Here is an 18,588-nt window from a genome sequence, read left to right on the forward strand (position 1 = left end):
ATTTTTCTTTATACTTTCGTAATCGTTTGATCGCGTAATATTCGGCAATAAGATACATATGAAAATCAGAAAGTGTAGGCGTTTTAGTCGTCAGTATATAAAATAGGTACTGTCCAATTAACCAGGTATAGCTATTATTTTTAGATTTCGGAAATAATTGCCAGTCCGGGTGGAATATATCCTGCAGTTGTATTGCGGATGGCGTCGTTCTATTAATAAGAGCCAGTTTCATTCTCGTCCATTTCCAGATTTGCGTCTGATCTCTGCAGTATAATATGTGGTGCAATGTTTCCACATGCCCACATGTGTCGCAAGTCGGTGTAGGCCGTAAGTGGATCTTACACAATTTCTCCCCCGTGGGCATCACCTCGTTCACAACATCATACCACACGGAACGAACTTGGGAACGAAGAAGAGGAGTGCTGATATTCATCCAAATTTGTCGCCAGTTCTTGCCAGGATACTTCATTTCTATAGAGTTATTCTGTTGCCGATTCGTAAATACACTGTAGACAGCCGCAGCAGTGAATGGTTGCAGGTGTTGATGCACATAGCTGAACTCCACGTAATAACGGCGAATATGAACGAGCTCGGGATGGATATGTCCAACATTTATCGGTGGCGTCATATCCGGTGGTCGTAACTGCTGGAATAGACGCGCTGTAAGACCTGTCTGACGACATCGTAAGATCCTTGATGTTCGAGCTAGAAAAATCGCTGAGCACTGTAATTCAACATCTTTAAGGGCTAGACCACCTTTATACCGAGGTAAAGCGGTAGCCTTGAAAGCGACTTTAAAAATATTACCTCGCCAAATGTACCAGCCTGCAAGGGCTAAAATTCTGTTAGCAATATCAGTAGGAATAGGGAGAACAGCGGCAACATGGTAAATCTTGCTGAGAACATAATAATTGACGAAATGTGCTCTCTGAATCCTGTCTAAGGACCGCATATTGTGCTCTCGAATCAAAGCTCGAAGGACGTTGAGCTTCTGTTCCCAATTCACTCTTACCATTTCCCGTGGATTCGGAGTGAGAATCAAACCAAGGTGCTTGAGCTGGTTGGTTGCCTCTAACCAAACGGTGTTCGCGAAGCGAGCCTGCGGACCTAAATGCAAGACTTTGGATTTCCGTTCGTTAAGGCGTGCACCGCAGGCGCTGGCATACCGGTGGACAAGCCGCCGCACGGAAGCGAACTCTTCGTCGTTATTGATAAGGACGCTGATATCGTCCGCATAGGCATGACAGACGGTCTTTGTATTCAGCGTTTGAAGACCCGGTAAGGTGACGCAAAACGTCTTCAGTAGCGGCTCGATAGCAATGGCGAAAAGAGTCGTAGAAAGCGGGCACCCTTGTCGCAAACCTTGTTGAATGGGCACAGGGGCTGTTAACTGGCCGTTGAATTTGACGCGGGAAGTCGTATTGCAGATACAATTCCTTATGATCTGTACGAAATGCTGGTTGAAACCCAGTTTATCCAGCGTTCGGAACAGAAATCCATGGTTGGTCCTATCAAATGCCTTGTCGAAGTCAAAAAAGACTATTGCCAACGTGGTCTTGCAAATCCAAGTCAAATAGGCAATATCTCGGTATTCGCACAGGGCGTCTATCATTGATCGACCAGGAACCACGTTCATGTGGTATGAACCAAGCACTTTACTGAGGACTGGCTTAAGTCTGGCATTCAGAATTCTAGTAAAGATTTTGAAATCTGCATTGAGTAGGGTGATTGGTCGTAAGTTATTGAGTGAAGTCCCTTGTGACGGTTTGGAGACTAAGACTATCAGGCCCTCAGTGAACTGCGATGGAAAAGCAGTATTCGTTAACAATTCATTATACATGATAGTCAGTTCGTCGCCGAAAACATCCCAATACCGAAGATAAAATTCGACCGGCAAACCGTCTGATCCTGCAGCTTTTCCTTTCGCCGCAGACGTAATGATTGACTTCACTTCGAAGTTAGTTATGTTGGCCAGGAGCTGTGCGTGGTCGTCCGGGTCCACCGATGCTGTAATGTTAGACAAAAAATCCTCTCCTGCCTCTACGTCTGTGTCAGGTAGGGAGTAAAGTTGCCTGAAATGATTCCGAATAAAAATCTTAAGCTCGCCCTGCTCATCATAAACACGACCATCGTCATCTGTCAGTTGAGTAATGATTTTTTGTCTTCCTCTTTTAGTTTCCCGTATGACGTGGTACAAGGACGCTGACTCATTAAAGGTGTCATCGAAAGCGCGGGCCCTGACTTGGGCTCCTGCCAGAGACTCACGAACCAATGCGGTGATTTTGGCTTTGGTACGTTTAATGCGAAGGAGATTGCCAGGCAGTGCAGAGGAATCGTTATACAACTGGCGGAGAGCGGTAAAATAAAATTCCAACGTCTGTTTCTTCCAGTACGCCTTGGCCCTGGCAAACTGACAAATACATTTCTTTATGCGTGGTTTTACTAGCTCCGTCCACCAACGAACACGCTCCCTATATCTTTGTCGTCGCTGGAGGCACCATTGCCACGTTGCAATAAGATCCTTCTTCAGGTCGCCGTCGTCCAACAGTGCGACGTTCAGTTGCCATACGCCTCGACCCAAAAAGGTTTTCTGCGAGACGTGCCTAAGCGTAATGTGATACGCACAGTGGTCGCTAAAATTAACAGGCCATATTTCACAATCCCTGGCAGCGCTTAAAATGTCTGTAGATACATAAAACCTATCCAGACGACTAGCGGAGGCAGTGGTAACATAAGTATATCCGGTCACCTGCGGGCGAAGTGAGCACCAGGTATCTTGTAAGTTCAGCCCATCAATTAAATCTCGCAACTCCAGACAAAAATTAAAATTCGGACACTGGTCTTCTCTGCGTACAACACAGTTAAAATCGCCGCCCAATAAAATCTTCGAACAACCACAGGATAATAATGGCACAATTTCATCGCGATAAAAAACACTCCTATCCCTTCGGCCTGTAGATCCAGTCGGGGCATAGACGTTGATCAGAAGCAAATCTTCGAATCGTACGACAATCCCTCTTCCCGTTTCTAAAATCGCTCGAGGTCTACAAGTGATGCCCGCTTTGTACAAAATTGCAGTCCCTGCCTCATCGCCGATATTGATGATGGCCTCATAGCCTGTGACATTCCCGACCTTGGGTGTGACGACTTCTTGTAGGAAAACGATATCTATATCGGCGGCATACAGATAGTCAGTCAAACATTTTAATTTTACATCAGACGTTATTCGATGTATATTAGCAGTTGCAATTTTGTAATCCCGCATAAGAAGGGGTGGTGCCATGTTATTGCGTATCGTCAGCCCAGGAAGGCTGCCTGCTCGACCCCGGCGAGTGAGCGGTATCCATAAATGCGTCGGGTCCAGAACTGTCGACATGCATCCCCATATCGGCCTCCTCTGAATGCTGCACGACCTGTACTTCATCGTCCGTGACGATTCTCTCACATTCATCCGTCCGGAACTGCTTGATAGTACGCTGCAGTTTCTGTTCGAGAGTACGAGTTTCCTCTTCACTCTGCTTACGGACTGATTTCTTTTGTCGTCCTTTCTTCTGAGGACGGGTGTCCTCGACTTGTTCGTTGTTGTCAGAATTCGCAGCGGTAGGGGTAGCTCCCGTGGGAGACAGTACTTTGCCGGAAACTGCGCTGACTGGAGAAGACACGTCAAGGGGATGGGAAACTCGCGGCTGGTCACCAGAGTCCGCAGGTGTAAGACTCTCCACAGATGGGAGCATCTGTTGATCGGGCAACCGCGGCGGAAGTTCCACACGGACCACGCCAGCATCGGAAGGGCGCGAATTTCCGGCCCCGTCGTTTGCATAGGTTTCCACGTCAGAAGCAACGGGCATTCGGCTCGGCGTAGCGTTGTTTACACCGGCGGCGGGCACGTCAGGCACAACCCCAGTCGCGTGCAGCTGTGGCGCGCTAACGACAGACGGACCGACAAGGCTCTCGGCATACGTCGGCTTATTGCCATCCAGCCCAGCTGCAAGGGCATCACGTTGTCGTAAAACACGACGCACTGGTTTAGCACGTGGACACGCGGCCTTCATATGGTCCGGAGAGCCACAAAGTACACATGTACGTGGTTGCCCCTCGTACATAACGAGTGCTCGGAAGCCTTGTACCACGACATTCGACGGGATATGCTTAGATAGGTCAATTCGCGCTACTCTGACACCATTATCCACATTGAAGTGTTTAAGGCCACTCCACTGCTCTTGGTGAATTTCTAATACGTTCCCATACTGGGACAGACATTGCCGAATACGTTCAAGGTCAATTTCAAATGGTAGGTTGAATATACGGACCGTGCGCAGGCCTAACCCAGCATGGTTAACAACAACTTTACAAATTTCACCAACAGAATTAACGAACTCGGCAGTACCCTTAGTTGAGTCCATTACACGTAAACAAGGCTCGTCATTAACAAGTTTCACGTAAACGGCATTCGCTAGAAAATCGTATGAAAATCCTAAAACTTCCTCGTCTTTAAGACCCAATCTGTCGAAGAAAAAATCGACTAATTCGTAGACATGTGGTCGGGCAAAACCAAACGGGAATTGGAAACGCAACGTGTAACGGCGTAACCGATCATCCATGGCAAAAGCCATGATGTACTCACAAGGCCCACAACTGCTGCAAGCGCCGCCAAACACGCGCGGAGCGAGCACTCCGGCACGTCCACACACGGCCGCTGCTGCGGCGGAACTGACCACAGGGCCACTGTTTGCGTTTTCTACCACGAGGCGGGTGCACATCGCAAAGCAACGTGTTCTCCGTGGCTCGGCAACTGCATGTCGTCCACTGACAACGGCGGCGCGGCCACTCTGGTCTTGCGCACTCTGCAGGGAGCTGCCAAGGAAGGCACCTCTCCTCCAGCTGCTCGGCCACGGTGCGCCTGCACGGCTTAGAGCTTGCCACACATCTGCCCTCGCTGTTGGACAGGTAGCAGAAGGCAAGGCGCGCGTTTTTCTGCATTTTTTTCGGCGAGGACAAGCGGTTGATATGCTTGTAAGTGTAGCATATGAAGCAAGAATCGAATGAGGCATTCGTAGACAGGTGCTAAATTCGCAGTATGGCCGCAGGTGACGATCTTATGACGGGTGTGCAGCCACAACAGGTTGGCAGCAAAGTGAGTATCGCTAACTGAAAGCTCTCTGCTGTAGCCCCAGTGGCGCAATTGGTTAGCGCACGGTACTTATAAGGCAGTAGCCGTGAGCAATGCCGGGGTTGTGAGTTCGAGCCTCACCTGGGGCATACTTTTATTTCGTAGCAGCTGACTCTGAAAGCATCGGGACGCGAGAGTTGAGATGTATCACCTGCTTGAGAAACATAAGTGTGCGTGCATTATAGTCACCGATCGCGTGTTCCTCGGTAGTATAGTGGTTAGTATCCCCGCCTGTCACGCGGGAGACCGGGGTTCGATTCCCCGCCGGGGAGGTGCGATTTTTATATCGCGAAAGTTGCACGCGTGGCCCGAAAGGACATTAACGTTGCGATCAAGGAATGTAGTTACTGCAAAATCGTAAGAAAGTCTGCGTCTTAGGAAGTGTTTCTCGCATTCTTCACACGACGTCGTCGTTTCACGACTTACAGGGGTTGCTGTTGACGCTGAACCAGCTCACCCCAGGCTTAATGATCGAGCTCGAGGCACCCAAGAAAAAGAATAATTTTAGCAGAGCGTGGTTTCGATCCACGGACCTCTGGGTTATGGGCCCAGCACGCTTCCACTGCGCCACTCTGCTGCGTGGAGCCGTCCGCGCTCTTCGGTGCGTGACATGGGACACTTGGAAAGCGTTGTCTGCGTCGGTTTCCCGCGCCTACCGTTTAACTAAGTGCGTAACATCTCTCAGCTTGACTTGTCTCGACTTTGCTCGACTGACGCTACGCTGACGCTTGCACGAAGCGATATTTACCGCAATCGTCTCGAGATGCAGCTGCGAGATGCTCAGGATTAACATTGCACTCCACGAAGGTGGAGACATTCGAATCCACTGCCTAGCTACGCGCCCGCAACTAACAAAATGCCGACCCTGCCAGGATTCGAACCTGGAATCTTCTGATCCGTAGTCAGACGCGTTATCCGTTGCGCCACAGGGCCACTGTTTGCGTTTTCTACCACGAGGCGGGTGCACATCGCAAAGCAACGTGTTCTCCGTGGCTCGGCAACTGCATGTCGTCCACTGACAACGGCGGCGCGGCCACTCTGGTCTTGCGCACTCTGCAGGGAGCTGCCAAGGAAGGCACCTCTCCTCCAGCTGCTCGGCCACGGTGCGCCTGCACGGCTTAGAGCTTGCCACACATCTGCCCTCGCTGTTGGACAGGTAGCAGAAGGCAAGGCGCGCGTTTTTCTGCATTTTTTTCGGCGAGGACAAGCGGTTGATATGCTTGTAAGTGTAGCATATGAAGCAAGAATCGAATGAGGCATTCGTAGACAGGTGCTAAATTCGCAGTATGGCCGCAGGTGACGATCTTATGACGGGTGTGCAGCCACAACAGGTTGGCAGCAAAGTGAGTATCGCTAACTGAAAGCTCTCTGCTGTATCCCCAGTGGCGCAATTGGTTAGCGCACGGTACTTATAAGGCAGTAGCCGTGAGCAATGCCGGGGTTGTGAGTTCGAGCCTCACCTGGGGCATACTTTTATTTCGTAGCAGCTGACTCTGAAAGCATCGGGACGCGAGAGTTGAGATGTATCACCTGCTTGAGAAACATAAGTGTGCGTGCATTATAGTCACCGATCGCGTGTTCCTCGGTAGTATAGTGGTTAGTATCCCCGCCTGTCACGCGGGAGACCGGGGTTCGATTCCCCGCCGGGGAGGTGCGATTTTTATATCGCGAAAGTTGCACGCGTGGCCCGAAAGGACATTAACGTTGCGATCAAGGAATGTAGTTACTGCAAAATCGTAAGAAAGTCTGCGTCTTAGGAAGTGTTTCTCGCATTCTTCACACGACGTCGTCGTTTCACGACTTACAGGGGTTGCTGTTGACGCTGAACCAGCTCACCCCAGGCTTAATGATCGAGCTCGAGGCACCCAAGAAAAAGAATAATTTTAGCAGAGCGTGGTTTCGATCCACGGACCTCTGGGTTATGGGCCCAGCACGCTTCCACTGCGCCACTCTGCTGCGTGGAGCCGTCCGCGCTCTTCGGTGCGTGACATGGGACACTTGGAAAGCGTTGTCTGCGTCGGTTTCCCGCGCCTACCGTTTAATTAAGTGCGTAACATCTCTCAGCTTGACTTGTCTCGACTTTGCTCGACTGACGCTACGCTGACGCTTGCACGAAGCGATATTTACCGCAATCGTCTCGAGATGCAGCTGCGAGATGCTCAGGATTAACATTGCACTCCACGAAGGTGGAGACATTCGAATCCACTGCCTAGCTACGCGCCCGCAACTAACAAAATGCCGACCCTGCCAGGATTCGAACCTGGAATCTTCTGATCCGTAGTCAGACGCGTTATCCGTTGCGCCACAGGGCCACTGTTTGCGTTTTCTACCACGAGGCGGGTGCACATCGCAAAGCAACGTGTTCTCCGTGGCTCGGCAACTGCATGTCGTCCACTGACAACGGCGGCGCGGCCACTCTGGTCTTGCGCACTCTGCAGGGAGCTGCCAAGGAAGGCACCTCTCCTCCAGCTGCTCGGCCACGGTGCGCCTGCACGGCTTAGAGCTTGCCACACATCTGCCCTCGCTGTTGGACAGGTAGCAGAAGGCAAGGCGCGCGTTTTTCTGCATTTTTTTCGGCGAGGACAAGCGGTTGATATGCTTGTAAGTGTAGCATATGAAGCAAGAATCGAATGAGGCATTCGTAGACAGGTGCTAAATTCGCAGTATGGCCGCAGGTGACGATCTTATGACGGGTGTGCAGCCACAACAGGTTGGCAGCAAAGTGAGTATCGCTAACTGAAAGCTCTCTGCTGTATCCCCAGTGGCGCAATTGGTTAGCGCACGGTACTTATAAGGCAGTAGCCGTGAGCAATGCCGGGGTTGTGAGTTCGAGCCTCACCTGGGGCATACTTTTATTTCGTAGCAGCTGACTCTGAAAGCATCGGGACGCGAGAGTTGAGATGTATCACCTGCTTGAGAAACATAAGTGTGCGTGCATTATAGTCACCGATCGCGTGTTCCTCGGTAGTATAGTGGTTAGTATCCCCGCCTGTCACGCGGGAGACCGGGGTTCGATTCCCCGCCGGGGAGGTGCGATTTTTATATCGCGAAAGTTGCACGCGTGGCCCGAAAGGACATTAACGTTGCGATCAAGGAATGTAGTTACTGCAAAATCGTAAGAAAGTCTGCGTCTTAGGAAGTGTTTCTCGCATTCTTCACACGACGTCGTCGTTTCACGACTTACAGGGGTTGCTGTTGACGCTGAACCAGCTCACCCCAGGCTTAATGATCGAGCTCGAGGCACCCAAGAAAAAGAATAATTTTAGCAGAGCGTGGTTTCGATCCACGGACCTCTGGGTTATGGGCCCAGCACGCTTCCACTGCGCCACTCTGCTGCGTGGAGCCGTCCGCGCTCTTCGGTGCGTGACATGGGACACTTGGAAAGCGTTGTCTGCGTCGGTTTCCCGCGCCTACCGTTTAATTAAGTGCGTAACATCTCTCAGCTTGACTTGTCTCGACTTTGCTCGACTGACGCTACGCTGACGCTTGCACGAAGCGATATTTACCGCAATCGTCTCGAGATGCAGCTGCGAGATGCTCAGGATTAACATTGCACTCCACGAAGGTGGAGACATTCGAATCCACTGCCTAGCTACGCGCCCGCAACTAACAAAATGCCGACCCTGCCAGGATTCGAACCTGGAATCTTCTGATCCGTAGTCAGACGCGTTATCCGTTGCGCCACAGGGCCACTGTTTGCGTTTTCTACCACGAGGCGGGTGCACATCGCAAAGCAACGTGTTCTCCGTGGCTCGGCAACTGCATGTCGTCCACTGACAACGGCGGCGCGGCCACTCTGGTCTTGCGCACTCTGCAGGGAGCTGCCAAGGAAGGCACCTCTCCTCCAGCTGCTCGGCCACGGTGCGCCTGCACGGCTTAGAGCTTGCCACACATCTGCCCTCGCTGTTGGACAGGTAGCAGAAGGCAAGGCGCGCGTTTTTCTGCATTTTTTTCGGCGAGGACAAGCGGTTGATATGCTTGTAAGTGTAGCATATGAAGCAAGAATCGAATGAGGCATTCGTAGACAGGTGCTAAATTCGCAGTATGGCCGCAGGTGACGATCTTATGACGGGTGTGCAGCCACAACAGGTTGGCAGCAAAGTGAGTATCGCTAACTGAAAGCTCTCTGCTGTATCCCCAGTGGCGCAATTGGTTAGCGCACGGTACTTATAAGGCAGTAGCCGTGAGCAATGCCGGGGTTGTGAGTTCGAGCCTCACCTGGGGCATACTTTTATTTCGTAGCAGCTGACTCTGAAAGCATCGGGACGCGAGAGTTGAGATGTATCACCTGCTTGAGAAACATAAGTGTGCGTGCATTATAGTCACCGATCGCGTGTTCCTCGGTAGTATAGTGGTTAGTATCCCCGCCTGTCACGCGGGAGACCGGGGTTCGATTCCCCGCCGGGGAGGTGCGATTTTTATATCGCGAAAGTTGCACGCGTGGCCCGAAAGGACATTAACGTTGCGATCAAGGAATGTAGTTACTGCAAAATCGTAAGAAAGTCTGCGTCTTAGGAAGTGTTTCTCGCATTCTTCACACGACGTCGTCGTTTCACGACTTACAGGGGTTGCTGTTGACGCTGAACCAGCTCACCCCAGGCTTAATGATCGAGCTCGAGGCACCCAAGAAAAAGAATAATTTTAGCAGAGCGTGGTTTCGATCCACGGACCTCTGGGTTATGGGCCCAGCACGCTTCCACTGCGCCACTCTGCTGCGTGGAGCCGTCCGCGCTCTTCGGTGCGTGACATGGGACACTTGGAAAGCGTTGTCTGCGTCGGTTTCCCGCGCCTACCGTTTAATTAAGTGCGTAACATCTCTCAGCTTGACTTGTCTCGACTTTGCTCGACTGACGCTACGCTGACGCTTGCACGAAGCGATATTTACCGCAATCGTCTCGAGATGCAGCTGCGAGATGCTCAGGATTAACATTGCACTCCACGAAGGTGGAGACATTCGAATCCACTGCCTAGCTACGCGCCCGCAACTAACAAAATGCCGACCCTGCCAGGATTCGAACCTGGAATCTTCTGATCCGTAGTCAGACGCGTTATCCGTTGCGCCACAGGGCCACTGTTTGCGTTTTCTACCACGAGGCGGGTGCACATCGCAAAGCAACGTGTTCTCCGTGGCTCGGCAACTGCATGTCGTCCACTGACAACGGCGGCGCGGCCACTCTGGTCTTGCGCACTCTGCAGGGAGCTGCCAAGGAAGGCACCTCTCCTCCAGCTGCTCGGCCACGGTGCGCCTGCACGGCTTAGAGCTTGCCACACATCTGCCCTCGCTGTTGGACAGGTAGCAGAAGGCAAGGCGCGCGTTTTTCTGCATTTTTTTCGGCGAGGACAAGCGGTTGATATGCTTGTAAGTGTAGCATATGAAGCAAGAATCGAATGAGGCATTCGTAGACAGGTGCTAAATTCGCAGTATGGCCGCAGGTGACGATCTTATGACGGGTGTGCAGCCACAACAGGTTGGCAGCAAAGTGAGTATCGCTAACTGAAAGCTCTCTGCTGTAGCCCCAGTGGCGCAATTGGTTAGCGCACGGTACTTATAAGGCAGTAGCCGTGAGCAATGCCGGGGTTGTGAGTTCGAGCCTCACCTGGGGCATACTTTTATTTCGTAGCAGCTGACTCTGAAAGCATCGGGACGCGAGAGTTGAGATGTATCACCTGCTTGCGAAACATAAGTGTGCGTGCATTATAGTCACCGATCGCGTGTTCCTCGGTAGTATAGTGGTTAGTATCCCCGCCTGTCACGCGGGAGACCGGGGTTCGATTCCCCGCCGGGGAGGTGCGATTTTTATATCGCGAAAGTTGCACGCGTGGCCCGAAAGGACATTAACGTTGCGATCAAGGAATGTAGTTACTGCAAAATCGTAAGAAAGTCTGCGTCTTAGGAAGTGTTTCTCGCATTCTTCACACGACGTCGTCGTTTCACGACTTACAGGGGTTGCTGTTGACGCTGAACCAGCTCACCCCAGGCTTAATGATCGAGCTCGAGGCACCCAAGAAAAAGAATAATTTTAGCAGAGCGTGGTTTCGATCCACGGACCTCTGGGTTATGGGCCCAGCACGCTTCCACTGCGCCACTCTGCTGCGTGGAGCCGTCCGCGCTCTTCGGTGCGTGACATGGGACACTTGGAAAGCGTTGTCTGCGTCGGTTTCCCGCGCCTACCGTTTAATTAAGTGCGTAACATCTCTCAGCTTGACTTGTCTCGACTTTGCTCGACTGACGCTACGCTGACGCTTGCACGAAGCGATATTTACCGCAATCGTCTCGAGATGCAGCTGCGAGATGCTCAGGATTAACATTGCACTCCACGAAGGTGGAGACATTCGAATCCACTGCCTAGCTACGCGCCCGCAACTAACAAAATGCCGACCCTGCCAGGATTCGAACCTGGAATCTTCTGATCCGTAGTCAGACGCGTTATCCGTTGCGCCACAGGGCCACTGTTTGCGTTTTCTACCACGAGGCGGGTGCACATGGCAAAGCAACGTGTTCTCCGTGGCTCGGCAACTGCATGTCGTCCACTGACAACGGCGGCGCGGCCACTCTGGTCTTGCGCACTCTGCAGGGAGCTGCCAAGGAAGGCACCTCTCCTCCAGCTGCTCGGCCACGGTGCGCCTGCACGGCTTAGAGCTTGCCACACATCTGCCCTCGCTGTTGGACAGGTAGCAGAAGGCAAGGCGCGCGTTTTTCTGCATTTTTTTCGGCGAGGACAAGCGGTTGATATGCTTGTAAGTGTAGCATATGAAGCAAGAATCGAATGAGGCATTCGTAGACAGGTGCTAAATTCGCAGTATGGCCGCAGGTGACGATCTTATGACGGGTGTGCAGCCACAACAGGTTGGCAGCAAAGTGAGTATCGCTAACTGAAAGCTCTCTGCTGTATCCCCAGTGGCGCAATTGGTTAGCGCACGGTACTTATAAGGCAGTAGCCGTGAGCAATGCCGGGGTTGTGAGTTCGAGCCTCACCTGGGGCATACTTTTATTTCGTAGCAGCTGACTCTGAAAGCATCGGGACGCGAGAGTTGAGATGTATCACCTGCTTGCGAAACATAAGTGTGCGTGCATTATAGTCACCGATCGCGTGTTCCTCGGTAGTATAGTGGTTAGTATCCCCGCCTGTCACGCGGGAGACCGGGGTTCGATTCCCCGCCGGGGAGGTGCGATTTTTATATCGCGAAAGTTGCACGCGTGGCCCGAAAGGACATTAACGTTGCGATCAAGGAATGTAGTTACTGCAAAATCGTAAGAAAGTCTGCGTCTTAGGAAGTGTTTCTCGCATTCTTCACACGACGTCGTCGTTTCACGACTTACAGGGGTTGCTGTTGACGCTGAACCAGCTCACCCCAGGCTTAATGATCGAGCTCGAGGCACCCAAGAAAAAGAATAATTTTAGCAGAGCGTGGTTTCGATCCACGGACCTCTGGGTTATGGGCCCAGCACGCTTCCACTGCGCCACTCTGCTGCGTGGAGCCGTCCGCGCTCTTCGGTGCGTGACATGGGACACTTGGAAAGCGTTGTCTGCGTCGGTTTCCCGCGCCTACCGTTTAATTAAGTGCGTAACATCTCTCAGCTTGACTTGTCTCGACTTTGCTCGACTGACGCTACGCTGACGCTTGCACGAAGCGATATTTACCGCAATCGTCTCGAGATGCAGCTGCGAGATGCTCAGGATTAACATTGCACTCCACGAAGGTGGAGACATTCGAATCCACTGCCTAGCTACGCGCCCGCAACTAACAAAATGCCGACCCTGCCAGGATTCGAACGTGGAATCTTCTGATCCGTAGTCAGACGCGTTATCCGTTGCGCCACAGGGCCACTGTTTGCGTTTTCTACCACGAGGCGGGTGCACATCGCAAAGCAACGTGTTCTCCGTGGCTCGGCAACTGCATGTCGTCCACTGACAACGGCGGCGCGGCCACTCTGGTCTTGCGCACTCTGCAGGGAGCTGCCAAGGAAGGCACCTCTCCTCCAGCTGCTCGGCCACGGTGCGCCTGCACGGCTTAGAGCTTGCCACACATCTGCCCTCGCTGTTGGACAGGTAGCAGAAGGCAAGGCGCGCGTTTTTCTGCATTTTTTTCGGCGAGGACAAGCGGTTGATATGCTTGTAAGTGTAGCATATGAAGCAAGAATCGAATGAGGCATTCGTAGACAGGTGCTAAATTCGCAGTATGGCCGCAGGTGACGATCTTATGACGGGTGTGCAGCCACAACAGGTTGGCAGCAAAGTGAGTATCGCTAACTGAAAGCTCTCTGCTGTATCCCCAGTGGCGCAATTGGTTAGCGCACGGTACTTATAAGGCAGTAGCCGTGAGCAATGCCGGGGTTGTGAGTTCGAGCCTCACCTGGGGCATACTTTTATTTCGTAGCAGCTGACTCTGAAAGCATCGGGACGCGAGAGTTGAGATGTATCACCTGCTTGCGAAACATAAGTGTGCGTGCATTATAGTCACCGATCGCGTGTTCCTCGGTAGTATAGTGGTTAGTATCCCCGCCTGTCACGCGGGAGACCGGGGTTCGATTCCCCGCCGGGGAGGTGCGATTTTTATATCGCGAAAGTTGCACGCGTGGCCCGAAAGGACATTAACGTTGCGATCAAGGAATGTAGTTACTGCAAAATCGTAAGAAAGTCTGCGTCTTAGGAAGTGTTTCTCGCATTCTTCACACGACGTCGTCGTTTCACGACTTACAGGGGTTGCTGTTGACGCTGAACCAGCTCACCCCAGGCTTAATGATCGAGCTCGAGGCACCCAAGAAAAAGAATAATTTTAGCAGAGCGTGGTTTCGATCCACGGACCTCTGGGTTATGGGCCCAGCACGCTTCCACTGCGCCACTCTGCTGCGTGGAGCCGTCCGCGCTCTTCGGTGCGTGACATGGGACACTTGGAAAGCGTTGTCTGCGTCGGTTTCCCGCGCCTACCGTTTAATTAAGTGCGTAACATCTCTCAGCTTGACTTGTCTCGACTTTGCTCGACTGACGCTACGCTGACGCTTGCACGAAGCGATATTTACCGCAATCGTCTCGAGATGCAGCTGCGAGATGCTCAGGATTAACATTGCACTCCACGAAGGTGGAGACATTCGAATCCACTGCCTAGCTACGCGCCCGCAACTAACAAAATGCCGACCCTGCCAGGATTCGAACGTGGAATCTTCTGATCCGTAGTCAGACGCGTTATCCGTTGCGCCACAGGGCCACTGTTTGCGTTTTCTACCACGAGGCGGGTGCACATCGCAAAGCAACGTGTTCTCCGTGGCTCGGCAACTGCATGTCGTCCACTGACAACGGCGGCGCGGCCACTCTGGTCTTGCGCACTCTGCAGGGAGCTGCCAAGGAAGGCACCTCTCCTCCAGCTGCTCGGCCACGGTGCGCCTGCACGGCTTAGAGCTTGCCACACATCTGCCCTCGCTGTTGGACAGGTAGCAGAAGGCAAGGCGCGCGTTTTTCTGCATTTTTTTCGGCGAGGACAAGCGGTTGATATGCTTGTAAGTGTAGCATATGAAGCAAGAATCGAATGAGGCATTCGTAGACAGGTGCTAAATTCGCAGTATGGCCGCAGGTGACGATCTTATGACGGGTGTGCAGCCACAACAGGTTGGCAGCAAAGTGAGTATCGCTAACTGAAAGCTCTCTGCTGTATCCCCAGTGGCGCAATTGGTTAGCGCACGGTACTTATAAGGCAGTAGCCGTGAGCAATGCCGGGGTTGTGAGTTCGAGCCTCACCTGGGGCATACTTTTATTTCGTAGCAGCTGACTCTGAAAGCATCGGGACGCGAGAGTTGAGATGTATCACCTGCTTGAGAAACATAAGTGTGCGTGCATTATAGTCACCGATCGCGTGTTCCTCGGTAGTATAGTGGTTAGTATCCCCGCCTGTCACGCGGGAGACCGGGGTTCGATTCCCCGCCGGGGAGGTGCGATTTTTATATCGCGAAAGTTGCACGCGTGGCCCGAAAGGACATTAACGTTGCGATCAAGGAATGTAGTTACTGCAAAATCGTAAGAAAGTCTGCGTCTTAGGAAGTGTTTCTCGCATTCTTCACACGACGTCGTCGTTTCACGACTTACAGGGGTTGCTGTTGACGCTGAACCAGCTCACCCCAGGCTTAATGATCGAGCTCGAGGCACCCAAGAAAAAGAATAATTTTAGCAGAGCGTGGTTTCGATCCACGGACCTCTGGGTTATGGGCCCAGCACGCTTCCACTGCGCCACTCTGCTGCGTGGAGCCGTCCGCGCTCTTCGGTGCGTGACATGGGACACTTGGAAAGCGTTGTCTGCGTCGGTTTCCCGCGCCTACCGTTTAATTAAGTGCGTAACATCTCTCAGCTTGACTTGTCTCGACTTTGCTCGACTGACGCTACGCTGACGCTTGCACGAAGCGATATTTACCGCAATCGTCTCGAGATGCAGCTGCGAGATGCTCAGGATTAACATTGCACTCCACGAAGGTGGAGACATTCGAATCCACTGCCTAGCTACGCGCCCGCAACTAACAAAATGCCGACCCTGCCAGGATTCGAACCTGGAATCTTCTGATCCGTAGTCAGACGCGTTATCCGTTGCGCCACAGGGCCACTGTTTGCGTTTTCTACCACGAGGCGGGTGCACATCGCAAAGCAACGTGTTCTCCGTGGCTCGGCAACTGCATGTCGTCCACTGACAACGGCGGCGCGGCCACTCTGGTCTTGCGCACTCTGCAGGGAGCTGCCAAGGAAGGCACCTCTCCTCCAGCTGCTCGGCCACGGTGCGCCTGCACGGCTTAGAGCTTGCCACACATCTGCCCTCGCTGTTGGACAGGTAGCAGAAGGCAAGGCGCGCGTTTTTCTGCATTTTTTTCGGCGAGGACAAGCGGTTGATATGCTTGTAAGTGTAGCATATGAAGCAAGAATCGAATGAGGCATTCGTAGACAGGTGCTAAATTCGCAGTATGGCCGCAGGTGACGATCTTATGACGGGTGTGCAGCCACAACAGGTTGGCAGCAAAGTGAGTATCGCTAACTGAAAGCTCTCTGCTGTATCCCCAGTGGCGCAATTGGTTAGCGCACGGTACTTATAAGGCAGTAGCCGTGAGCAATGCCGGGGTTGTGAGTTCGAGCCTCACCTGGGGCATACTTTTATTTCGTAGCAGCTGACTCTGAAAGCATCGGGACGCGAGAGTTGAGATGTATCACCTGCTTGCGAAACATAAGTGTGCGTGCATTATAGTCACCGATCGCGTGTTCCTCGGTAGTATAGTGGTTAGTATCCCCGCCTGTCACGCGGGAGACCGGGGTTCGATTCCCCGCCGGGGAGGTGCGATTTTTATATCGCGAAAGTTGCACGCGTGGCCCGAAAGGACATTAACGTTGCGATCAAGGAATGTAGTTACTGCAAAATCGTAAGAAAGTCTGCGTCTTAGGAAGTGTTTCTCGCATTCTTCACACGACGTCGTCGTTTCACGACTTACAGGGGTTGCTGTTGACGCTGAACCAGCTCACCCCAGGCTTAATGATCGAGCTCGAGGCACCCAAGAAAAAGAATAATTTTAGCAGAGCGTGGTTTCGATCCACGGACCTCTGGGTTATGGGCCCAGCACGCTTCCACTGCGCCACTCTGCTGCGTGGAGCCGTCCGCGCTCTTCGGTGCGTGACATGGGACACTTGGAAAGCGTTGTCTGCGTCGGTTTCCCGCGCCTACCGTTTAATTAAGTGCGTAACATCTCTCAGCTTGACTTGTCTCGACTTTGCTCGACTGACGCTACGCTGACGCTTGCACGAAGCGATATTTACCGCAATCGTCTCGAGATGCAGCTGCGAGATGCTCAGGATTAACATTGCACTCCACGAAGGTGGAGACATTCGAATCCACTGCCTAGCTACGCGCCCGCAACTAACAAAATGCCGACCCTGCCAGGATTCGAACCTGGAATCTTCTGATCCGTAGTCAGACGCGTTATCCGTTGCGCCACAGGGCCACTGTTTGCGTTTTCTACCACGAGGCGGGTGCACATCGCAAAGCAACGTGTTCTCCGTGGCTCGGCAACTGCATGTCGTCCACTGACAACGGCGGCGCGGCCACTCTGGTCTTGCGCACTCTGCAGGGAGCTGCCAAGGAAGGCACCTCTCCTCCAGCTGCTCGGCCACGGTGCGCCTGCACGGCTTAGAGCTTGCCACACATCTGCCCTCGCTGTTGGACAGGTAGCAGAAGGCAAGGCGCGCGTTTTTCTGCATTTTTTTCGGCGAGGACAAGCGGTTGATATGCTTGTAAGTGTAGCATATGAAGCAAGAATCGAATGAGGCATTCGTAGACAGGTGCTAAATTCGCAGTATGGCCGCAGGTGACGATCTTATGACGGGTGTGCAGCCACAACAGGTTGGCAGCAAAGTGAGTATCGCTAACTGAAAGCTCTCTGCTGTATCCCCAGTGGCGCAATTGGTTAGCGCACGGTACTTATAAGGCAGTAGCCGTGAGCAATGCCGGGGTTGTGAGTTCGAGCCTCACCTGGGGCATACTTTTATTTCGTAGCAGCTGACTCTGAAAGCATCGGGACGCGAGAGTTGAGATGTATCACCTGCTTGAGAAACATAAGTGTGCGTGCATTATAGTCACCGATCGCGTGTTCCTCGGTAGTATAGTGGTTAGTATCCCCGCCTGTCACGCGGGAGACCGGGGTTCGATTCCCCGCCGGGGAGGTGCGATTTTTATATCGCGAAAGTTGCACGCGTGGCCCGAAAGGACATTAACGTTGCGATCAAGGAATGTAGTTACTGCAAAATCGTAAGAAAGTCTGCGTCTTAGGAAGTGTTTCTCGCATTCTTCACACGACGTCGTCGTTTCACGACTTACAGGGGTTGCTGTTGACGCTGAACCAGCTCACCCCAGGCTTAATGATCGAGCTCGAGGCACCCAAGAAAAAGAATAATTTTAGCAGAGCGTGGTTTCGATCCACGGACCTCTGGGTTATGGGCCCAGCACGCTTCCACTGCGCCACTCTGCTGCGTGGAGCCGTCCGCGCTCTTCGGTGCGTGACATGGGACACTTGGAAAGCGTTGTCTGCGTCGGTTTCCCGCGCCTACCGTTTAATTAAGTGCGTAACATCTCTCAGCTTGACTTGTCTCGACTTTGCTCGACTGACGCTACGCTGACGCTTGCACGAAGCGATATTTACCGCAATCGTCTCGAGATGCAGCTGCGAGATGCTCAGGATTAACATTGCACTCCACGAAGGTGGAGACATTCGAATCCACTGCCTAGCTACGCGCCCGCAACTAACAAAATGCCGACCCTGCCAGGATTCGAACGTGGAATCTTCTGATCCGTAGTCAGACGCGTTATCCGTTGCGCCACAGGGCCACTGTTTGCGTTTTCTACCACGAGGCGGGTGCACATCGCAAAGCAACGTGTTCTCCGTGGCTCGGCAACTGCAT

General features: G+C 52.6%; 40 non-coding genes across 40 annotated transcripts; 20 read left to right on the plus strand and 20 right to left on the minus strand.

Annotated features, from left to right (window-relative positions):
- Positions 1–5,167: 5,167 nt before the first annotated feature.
- Trnai-uau (transfer RNA isoleucine (anticodon UAU)) lies at positions 5,168–5,259 on the plus strand. The gene is given in 2 exon segments: positions 5,168–5,205; positions 5,224–5,259. It is a non-coding gene; the product is annotated as a tRNA-Ile (tRNA).
- Positions 5,260–5,370: 111 nt separating this feature from the next.
- On the plus strand, positions 5,371–5,442 carry Trnad-guc (transfer RNA aspartic acid (anticodon GUC)). Its single transcript has one exon. It is a non-coding gene; the product is annotated as a tRNA-Asp (tRNA).
- A 233-nt stretch (positions 5,443–5,675) lies between these two features.
- On the minus strand, positions 5,676–5,747 carry Trnam-cau (transfer RNA methionine (anticodon CAU)). The gene has a single exon. It is a non-coding gene; the product is annotated as a tRNA-Met (tRNA).
- A 283-nt stretch (positions 5,748–6,030) lies between these two features.
- Trnar-acg (transfer RNA arginine (anticodon ACG)) lies at positions 6,031–6,103 on the minus strand. The gene has a single exon. It is a non-coding gene; the product is annotated as a tRNA-Arg (tRNA).
- A 443-nt stretch (positions 6,104–6,546) lies between these two features.
- Trnai-uau (transfer RNA isoleucine (anticodon UAU)) lies at positions 6,547–6,638 on the plus strand. The gene is given in 2 exon segments: positions 6,547–6,584; positions 6,603–6,638. It is a non-coding gene; the product is annotated as a tRNA-Ile (tRNA).
- A 111-nt stretch (positions 6,639–6,749) lies between these two features.
- On the plus strand, positions 6,750–6,821 carry Trnad-guc (transfer RNA aspartic acid (anticodon GUC)). Its single transcript has one exon. It is a non-coding gene; the product is annotated as a tRNA-Asp (tRNA).
- A 233-nt stretch (positions 6,822–7,054) lies between these two features.
- On the minus strand, positions 7,055–7,126 carry Trnam-cau (transfer RNA methionine (anticodon CAU)). The gene has a single exon. It is a non-coding gene; the product is annotated as a tRNA-Met (tRNA).
- A 283-nt stretch (positions 7,127–7,409) lies between these two features.
- Positions 7,410–7,482, minus strand: Trnar-acg (transfer RNA arginine (anticodon ACG)). Its single transcript has one exon. It is a non-coding gene; the product is annotated as a tRNA-Arg (tRNA).
- A 443-nt stretch (positions 7,483–7,925) lies between these two features.
- Trnai-uau (transfer RNA isoleucine (anticodon UAU)) lies at positions 7,926–8,017 on the plus strand. Its single transcript is given in 2 exon segments — positions 7,926–7,963; positions 7,982–8,017. It is a non-coding gene; the product is annotated as a tRNA-Ile (tRNA).
- A 111-nt stretch (positions 8,018–8,128) lies between these two features.
- On the plus strand, positions 8,129–8,200 carry Trnad-guc (transfer RNA aspartic acid (anticodon GUC)). Its single transcript has one exon. It is a non-coding gene; the product is annotated as a tRNA-Asp (tRNA).
- Positions 8,201–8,433: 233 nt separating this feature from the next.
- Trnam-cau (transfer RNA methionine (anticodon CAU)) lies at positions 8,434–8,505 on the minus strand. Its single transcript has one exon. It is a non-coding gene; the product is annotated as a tRNA-Met (tRNA).
- A 283-nt stretch (positions 8,506–8,788) lies between these two features.
- On the minus strand, positions 8,789–8,861 carry Trnar-acg (transfer RNA arginine (anticodon ACG)). The gene has a single exon. It is a non-coding gene; the product is annotated as a tRNA-Arg (tRNA).
- A 443-nt stretch (positions 8,862–9,304) lies between these two features.
- Positions 9,305–9,396, plus strand: Trnai-uau (transfer RNA isoleucine (anticodon UAU)). Its single transcript is given in 2 exon segments — positions 9,305–9,342; positions 9,361–9,396. It is a non-coding gene; the product is annotated as a tRNA-Ile (tRNA).
- A 111-nt stretch (positions 9,397–9,507) lies between these two features.
- On the plus strand, positions 9,508–9,579 carry Trnad-guc (transfer RNA aspartic acid (anticodon GUC)). The gene has a single exon. It is a non-coding gene; the product is annotated as a tRNA-Asp (tRNA).
- Positions 9,580–9,812: 233 nt separating this feature from the next.
- Positions 9,813–9,884, minus strand: Trnam-cau (transfer RNA methionine (anticodon CAU)). The gene has a single exon. It is a non-coding gene; the product is annotated as a tRNA-Met (tRNA).
- A 283-nt stretch (positions 9,885–10,167) lies between these two features.
- On the minus strand, positions 10,168–10,240 carry Trnar-acg (transfer RNA arginine (anticodon ACG)). Its single transcript has one exon. It is a non-coding gene; the product is annotated as a tRNA-Arg (tRNA).
- Positions 10,241–10,683: 443 nt separating this feature from the next.
- On the plus strand, positions 10,684–10,775 carry Trnai-uau (transfer RNA isoleucine (anticodon UAU)). Its single transcript is given in 2 exon segments — positions 10,684–10,721; positions 10,740–10,775. It is a non-coding gene; the product is annotated as a tRNA-Ile (tRNA).
- Positions 10,776–10,886: 111 nt separating this feature from the next.
- On the plus strand, positions 10,887–10,958 carry Trnad-guc (transfer RNA aspartic acid (anticodon GUC)). Its single transcript has one exon. It is a non-coding gene; the product is annotated as a tRNA-Asp (tRNA).
- A 233-nt stretch (positions 10,959–11,191) lies between these two features.
- On the minus strand, positions 11,192–11,263 carry Trnam-cau (transfer RNA methionine (anticodon CAU)). Its single transcript has one exon. It is a non-coding gene; the product is annotated as a tRNA-Met (tRNA).
- A 283-nt stretch (positions 11,264–11,546) lies between these two features.
- On the minus strand, positions 11,547–11,619 carry Trnar-acg (transfer RNA arginine (anticodon ACG)). The gene has a single exon. It is a non-coding gene; the product is annotated as a tRNA-Arg (tRNA).
- Positions 11,620–12,062: 443 nt separating this feature from the next.
- On the plus strand, positions 12,063–12,154 carry Trnai-uau (transfer RNA isoleucine (anticodon UAU)). The gene is given in 2 exon segments: positions 12,063–12,100; positions 12,119–12,154. It is a non-coding gene; the product is annotated as a tRNA-Ile (tRNA).
- Positions 12,155–12,265: 111 nt separating this feature from the next.
- Positions 12,266–12,337, plus strand: Trnad-guc (transfer RNA aspartic acid (anticodon GUC)). The gene has a single exon. It is a non-coding gene; the product is annotated as a tRNA-Asp (tRNA).
- A 233-nt stretch (positions 12,338–12,570) lies between these two features.
- Trnam-cau (transfer RNA methionine (anticodon CAU)) lies at positions 12,571–12,642 on the minus strand. Its single transcript has one exon. It is a non-coding gene; the product is annotated as a tRNA-Met (tRNA).
- Positions 12,643–12,925: 283 nt separating this feature from the next.
- Positions 12,926–12,998, minus strand: Trnar-acg (transfer RNA arginine (anticodon ACG)). Its single transcript has one exon. It is a non-coding gene; the product is annotated as a tRNA-Arg (tRNA).
- Positions 12,999–13,441: 443 nt separating this feature from the next.
- On the plus strand, positions 13,442–13,533 carry Trnai-uau (transfer RNA isoleucine (anticodon UAU)). The gene is given in 2 exon segments: positions 13,442–13,479; positions 13,498–13,533. It is a non-coding gene; the product is annotated as a tRNA-Ile (tRNA).
- Positions 13,534–13,644: 111 nt separating this feature from the next.
- Positions 13,645–13,716, plus strand: Trnad-guc (transfer RNA aspartic acid (anticodon GUC)). The gene has a single exon. It is a non-coding gene; the product is annotated as a tRNA-Asp (tRNA).
- A 233-nt stretch (positions 13,717–13,949) lies between these two features.
- Positions 13,950–14,021, minus strand: Trnam-cau (transfer RNA methionine (anticodon CAU)). The gene has a single exon. It is a non-coding gene; the product is annotated as a tRNA-Met (tRNA).
- Positions 14,022–14,304: 283 nt separating this feature from the next.
- Positions 14,305–14,377, minus strand: Trnar-acg (transfer RNA arginine (anticodon ACG)). Its single transcript has one exon. It is a non-coding gene; the product is annotated as a tRNA-Arg (tRNA).
- A 443-nt stretch (positions 14,378–14,820) lies between these two features.
- Positions 14,821–14,912, plus strand: Trnai-uau (transfer RNA isoleucine (anticodon UAU)). The gene is given in 2 exon segments: positions 14,821–14,858; positions 14,877–14,912. It is a non-coding gene; the product is annotated as a tRNA-Ile (tRNA).
- Positions 14,913–15,023: 111 nt separating this feature from the next.
- On the plus strand, positions 15,024–15,095 carry Trnad-guc (transfer RNA aspartic acid (anticodon GUC)). The gene has a single exon. It is a non-coding gene; the product is annotated as a tRNA-Asp (tRNA).
- A 233-nt stretch (positions 15,096–15,328) lies between these two features.
- On the minus strand, positions 15,329–15,400 carry Trnam-cau (transfer RNA methionine (anticodon CAU)). The gene has a single exon. It is a non-coding gene; the product is annotated as a tRNA-Met (tRNA).
- Positions 15,401–15,683: 283 nt separating this feature from the next.
- Trnar-acg (transfer RNA arginine (anticodon ACG)) lies at positions 15,684–15,756 on the minus strand. The gene has a single exon. It is a non-coding gene; the product is annotated as a tRNA-Arg (tRNA).
- Positions 15,757–16,199: 443 nt separating this feature from the next.
- Positions 16,200–16,291, plus strand: Trnai-uau (transfer RNA isoleucine (anticodon UAU)). The gene is given in 2 exon segments: positions 16,200–16,237; positions 16,256–16,291. It is a non-coding gene; the product is annotated as a tRNA-Ile (tRNA).
- A 111-nt stretch (positions 16,292–16,402) lies between these two features.
- Trnad-guc (transfer RNA aspartic acid (anticodon GUC)) lies at positions 16,403–16,474 on the plus strand. Its single transcript has one exon. It is a non-coding gene; the product is annotated as a tRNA-Asp (tRNA).
- A 233-nt stretch (positions 16,475–16,707) lies between these two features.
- Positions 16,708–16,779, minus strand: Trnam-cau (transfer RNA methionine (anticodon CAU)). The gene has a single exon. It is a non-coding gene; the product is annotated as a tRNA-Met (tRNA).
- A 283-nt stretch (positions 16,780–17,062) lies between these two features.
- Trnar-acg (transfer RNA arginine (anticodon ACG)) lies at positions 17,063–17,135 on the minus strand. The gene has a single exon. It is a non-coding gene; the product is annotated as a tRNA-Arg (tRNA).
- Positions 17,136–17,578: 443 nt separating this feature from the next.
- On the plus strand, positions 17,579–17,670 carry Trnai-uau (transfer RNA isoleucine (anticodon UAU)). The gene is given in 2 exon segments: positions 17,579–17,616; positions 17,635–17,670. It is a non-coding gene; the product is annotated as a tRNA-Ile (tRNA).
- A 111-nt stretch (positions 17,671–17,781) lies between these two features.
- Positions 17,782–17,853, plus strand: Trnad-guc (transfer RNA aspartic acid (anticodon GUC)). Its single transcript has one exon. It is a non-coding gene; the product is annotated as a tRNA-Asp (tRNA).
- A 233-nt stretch (positions 17,854–18,086) lies between these two features.
- Positions 18,087–18,158, minus strand: Trnam-cau (transfer RNA methionine (anticodon CAU)). Its single transcript has one exon. It is a non-coding gene; the product is annotated as a tRNA-Met (tRNA).
- Positions 18,159–18,441: 283 nt separating this feature from the next.
- Trnar-acg (transfer RNA arginine (anticodon ACG)) lies at positions 18,442–18,514 on the minus strand. Its single transcript has one exon. It is a non-coding gene; the product is annotated as a tRNA-Arg (tRNA).
- Positions 18,515–18,588: the final 74 nt, after the last annotated feature.

Source organism: Schistocerca nitens, chromosome 9, assembly GCF_023898315.1.
Source record: "Schistocerca nitens isolate TAMUIC-IGC-003100 chromosome 9, iqSchNite1.1, whole genome shotgun sequence".
Lineage (NCBI taxonomy): Eukaryota > Metazoa > Arthropoda > Insecta > Orthoptera > Acrididae > Schistocerca > Schistocerca nitens.